Here is a 6000-nt window from a genome sequence, read left to right as displayed (position 1 = left end):
TACGGAATGAGTAGAAATCACATTAACAAATGCCGTAAAGTGCACACGTACTGTAGTACAGAACATATCCGGAAATCACAAAATGTATACGCAATGGATACAAATCATATTAACAAATGACATAAGTGCACACGCACTGTAGTTCAGAATATATCAGCAAATCACAAAATGTATATGCAATGAATACAAATCATGTTAACAAAATGACGAAAGTGCACATGCACTGTATATGTCTTTATCATTTTACAAGAATTAGGAAAGGAATGGGAAGGATTGCGTCATGGTTGTAGCACTTTAGGTTGCACGCAGCTGCACTGAAAGTCCATATCTTTCTACAGAAGCACAATACCAAGTGAGACAATCTGAAGCTCTTTTCATAGAAGTATTAATCAGTGTAGCCAAGACACTGAAATGTCGTAATAATATTCCATGCTATCATTTTGGTAGTACACTAGGTACACCAAACAGTGGGACCATAATAACATCTCCATCGCTCAAGGTGGTGGACAGCATGTCGTGTCAACACCATGTTCTTGTAAAGTAGACCAACGTAGAATTAGTGCAAAAACCAAATATAGTGCTCCATGATCATGAGGATAGACAGGACAAATGGATATTGCAGTAATTTCTGGTAATTAGGTCAGAAGGTGAAGGACATTAAGTCACATAGTAGTCTTCATTGAGAATTACACTAGTCTAACAACTGATTTGAGTAGTTGGTGGCACTCATCGCCCAGTTACTGAACATTTCTGTACCATGTATGTAGTATTACAGAATAATGTTCATAAATTATCTGAATATAGTAATTATTGGCACTCATTGCCCAGTTACAAACCATCAGAAGTCATCATTCAAAACAGAAGCTAATGAATGGCATAGTATTAACATAATTCACTTAATTATAGTAATCATTGGCATCATAGGTCATCTTATTACAGTAATCAGTGGCATTCATTGGCCAGCTACAAAGCATTTTTTTTTTTTGTATTTTTCAGAAGTCATTATTCAAAATGAGTTAATTATTGGCATACCATTTATACATAATTAATCTAATTATAGTAATCATTGGCATCATAGGTCATCTTATTACAATAATCAATGACATTCATTAGCCAGTTACAAAGCATTTTTTTGTATTCTTTAGAAGTCATTATTCAAAATGAGTTAATTATTGGCATACCATTTATACATAATTAATCTAATTATAGTAATCATTGGCATCATAGGTCATCTTATTACAATAATCAATGGCATTCATTGGCCAGTTACAAAACATTTTTTTTGTATGTATTTAACATCACAACTACACTGAAGCGTCAAAGAAACTGGTATAGGCAAGCGTATTCAAATACAGAGATATGTAAACAGGCAGAATACGGCACTGCGGTCGGCAATGCCTATACAAGGCAAGTGTCTGGCGTAGTTGTTAGATTTACTGCTGCTTTTGTAACCTCCCAGCAGAAATTGATAAATGGAAATGGGAGCCAAGTGTAACCTCATCACATAAAAAATGTTAAATAATAATGAAAAATGGAGCCAAGCGTAACCTCCTAACAGTTATAATGTTTAATAATAATGCAAAACGGAGCCAAGCGTAAACTCCCCACAAATTTGATAGAAATGGTAATTGACCAGGAACCACACAATAATATTAATTAAATAATGAACCATGAACGAAATGCAACCTCCTAACAGAAATAATAATATCTGGTAAATTTTATAAGGACAGCAGCGCTGACCTTCGGTCCTGTATTCTGAATAAAAAAAGCAAAAATGCTTACCTCAATAAAAACTGCAACTATATCTGCTCTTAATTATACATTCTTCGACACAGCTTCGTGCAATGCTGGCGTATATTTTTTTTTTTTTTTTATTCTTGGAAGGAATGCATAGGAAATATTATTTAAATTGAAATGAATGTTTTTCTTTAAAAGAGTTACTTTATAAAAAAAATTATTATTGGGGCAATTTTTTTTGAACAAATTAATTACAATTAACATACATTATTAAATATGCGCAATGCTGCTTCTTTACCTTGTACAACAATACTCATCCTCCAGAGTCCTGACCAGAGTCGCGACCAGAGCACACAGCCGACGCATGCCGACTCCCGCAGACTACTACTGTCCACTCGCTACTGTATCCGGCCGACTACATAGGTGCAGAACACGAAATAAAATATAGTGCACATGCACTGAGTACAGAACATATCAGCAAATCACAAAATGTATACGGAATGAGTAGAAATCACATTAACAAATGCCGTAAAGTGCACACGTACTGTAGTACAGAACATATCCGGAAATCACAAAATGTATACGCAATGGATACAAATCATATTAACAAATGACATAAGTGCACACGCACTGTAGTTCAGAATATATCAGCAAATCACAAAATGTATATGCAATGAATACAAATCATGTTAACAAAATGACGAAAGTGCACATGCACTGTATATGTCTTTATCATTTTACAAGAATTAGGAAAGGAATGGGAAGGATTGCGTCATGGTTGTAGCACTTTAGGTTGCACGCAGCTGCACTGAAAGTCCATATCTTTCTACAGAAGCACAATACCAAGTGAGACAATCTGAAGCTCTTTTCATAGAAGTATTAATCAGTGTAGCCAAGACACTGAAATGTCGTAATAATATTCCATGCTATCATTTTGGTAGTACACTAGGTACACCAAACAGTGGGACCATAATAACATCTCCATCGCTCAAGGTGGTGGACAGCATGTCGTGTCAACACCATGTTCTTGTAAAGTAGACCAACGTAGAATTAGTGCAAAAACCAAATATAGTGCTCCATGATCATGAGGATAGACAGGACAAATGGATATTGCAGTAATTTCTGGTAATTAGGTCAGAAGGTGAAGGACATTAAGTCACATAGTAGTCTTCATTGAGAATTACACTAGTCTAACAACTGATTTGAGTAGTTGGTGGCACTCATCGCCCAGTTACTGAACATTTCTGTACCATGTATGTAGTATTACAGAATAATGTTCATAAATTATCTGAATATAGTAATTATTGGCACTCATTGCCCAGTTACAAACCATCAGAAGTCATCATTCAAAACAGAAGCTAATGAATGGCATAGTATTAACATAATTCACTTAATTATAGTAATCATTGGCATCATAGGTCATCTTATTACAGTAATCAGTGGCATTCATTGGCCAGCTACAAAGCATTTTTTTTTTTTGTATTTTTCAGAAGTCATTATTCAAAATGAGTTAATTATTGGCATACCATTTATACATAATTAATCTAATTATAGTAATCATTGGCATCATAGGTCATCTTATTACAATAATCAATGACATTCATTAGCCAGTTACAAAGCATTTTTTTGTATTCTTTAGAAGTCATTATTCAAAATGAGTTAATTATTGGCATACCATTTATACATAATTAATCTAATTATAGTAATCATTGGCATCATAGGTCATCTTATTACAATAATCAATGGCATTCATTGGCCAGTTACAAAACATTTTTTTTGTATGTATTATTCAGAAGTCATTGTTGAAGTGACATACTATTCAGAGCTGATCAGTATTACTCAGAACTCTTTTAAACTAGTAGCATTATTTGGGACTGGTAATTACTTTGTTTGCTTTTGAGTTATTGCTGCAAATGAAAATGTGTAACGCCATTCGTCATGAGTCAGCTGTAGCAAGGTTATGAAACAAGTAGAGTATATGTGGTCACATTCATAAACGACATAGGTTTAATAAACAACTATTTATACCACATTAATTTCATGAATAATTTCTCCTGCAAAATATACAAAATGGATTATGAAATTGAAAGAAGAAACGCATATTATGCTGAAAAGTAGTGAACTTCGAATTAACAGGTAGTGAAATGTGTATAAAAATATATATGTTCTCTAGCTGTCCTTTCCAAAACCTTCAGTCATCATACCATGCGATATAAGACATACTGTCAAAACGAACTGCAACAAATACTTAAACAACTACATAGCATCTCTTAACTAACAGTAAATATATATATAAACTTCATCATTATTCTCATCTGCAAAGAAAAACTTCATTATCCATAGTAGCATATTCTTCATCATTATTCATCACCATTCATTATCATCTGCAAAAAAAATCACTTCATTATTCATTATACAACTATTCCTTATTCCTAGCATATTTCATCACTAAAACTAAGATGTGTGGTTCTGTCTGACAGCCTGCATCAATCGCCTCGTATTCTGAAAGAAAAAATTAGTTAAGACTGCTATCATACGATGTGTATAATATATTCTTGTTACTGCTTGTTAATTCTGATCCATTTACTCTTCATCACGAGGTATTGCATTCTCTTTCGTTGATTCCGAAGGTGAAATTCCCATTTCTGTTTAATTTATTTCGTTTACAAGTTATTTATTTCTGAAAATGATGAACAAAGATTAATGTCTTGCATTTAATTCATATACCCATTAGATAAAGGCTGGTTTATAGTAACATAATTGAGCATACAGCATAGCATGACAGAAAACGTAATATGTCAAAAACATCGACAGTGTTCAGAAGCAAAAATGTACACAGAGTATCACAATGTAGCAGCAAAAAAAAAAAAAAAGTAAAGTAGTCACGATGTTGAGATATCGTAAGGCAAAATGTTGAAGTCAACTGGTGTTTGTTATATCTTAAATATTTCATAGTGCATACAAACAAAACAGGAAAACAATCATACATACATAAAAAATGGAAAATATGTACGGTCTGATGTGTAACGACAACAAAAGCGACCTGTCAACCTTACCTTTCCGGGCACTTCCCAAGAAAAAATACGACAATCATCAGTAAGTAGTCACATAAATATAATTCCATAAGTGGTCATAAAATGTGTAAGTTCATCTGGAAAAATATGCACGGTCTGATGTGTAACGACAAGAAGAGCGACCTGCTAACCTTACCTTGCCGGGCACTTGCCAAGAAAAAATTACGATAATCATCAGTAGGTGTTCATGTGAATATAATTGCATAAGCGGTCATAAAAAATTAGGAAATGGCATTACAGTGTGATAAATCATAAAGTATCTTCATTCAATAAAAGGTTTGACGTTCGACATGTGGTGGTTCCCTTTGGTTTTTCTGGTTCTCAAAGCTTCGACGTGTACTACATTGGGGTGAGGAATGCTGCGAATCCGATAAGGACCTGCGTATAGAAGCTCAAATTTACTGCATCTACTCTTTCCTTTGTTGGATAAATAGTGTGTACGTACTGATATCTTCTGTCCAATGTGAAAGTCACGGCGTGTACAAACCTGTTTTTGCTGTCTTCTCCGGCGCTCTGCGGCACGTTTGATGTTGTTCAGCGCAATGTCAATTATTTCATGGTGTCGTAGTCGACGAGATGTAGGAAATGTTACTAACTCTTTAATTTTGTTAGGTGGTTCAACATTTTTCAGTATAACAGACGGAGATAGCATAGTAGATTCATTTGGTATGGAATTAATTACATCTTGGAATGAGAGTATGTGTGTGTCCCAATCAATATGTTTTTTATGGCAGTAAATTCTACACAGTTTACCAATTTCTTTCATTAATCGTTCACAAGGGTTCGAAGAAGCATGGTACCTGGATATATAGACCGGAGAAATGATTCTAGCTCGTAACATACGTGTCCATATAGCAGATCGAAACTGTGGTCCATTGTCGGAAATTACTTTCAACACATGCCCTACATGAAATAGAAAATGTTTTACAAATGCTTGCGAAACAGTTTTAGCAGTAGCTTTGCGTAACGGAGTGAAGGTAACAAATTTTGAAGTGAGTTCAACAGCGACAAAGATGTAGCAAAAACCTCTATTAGTTCTGGGAATTGGACTAAAATGTCTACAGCGGCCATATGTCTCAATTTAACAGGTACAATGGGATGTAATGGAGGAATATGTGAAGTCGTATCTGATTTAACTTTCTGGCAGATTTTACATGACGCTAAAACTCGTCGAATACGTTTCTCCATG

This window comes from Schistocerca serialis, chromosome 5 (assembly GCF_023864345.2).
Source record: "Schistocerca serialis cubense isolate TAMUIC-IGC-003099 chromosome 5, iqSchSeri2.2, whole genome shotgun sequence".
NCBI classification, from domain to species: Eukaryota; Metazoa; Arthropoda; class Insecta; order Orthoptera; family Acrididae; genus Schistocerca; species Schistocerca serialis.
Note: the sequence above shows the minus strand (reverse complement) of the source record.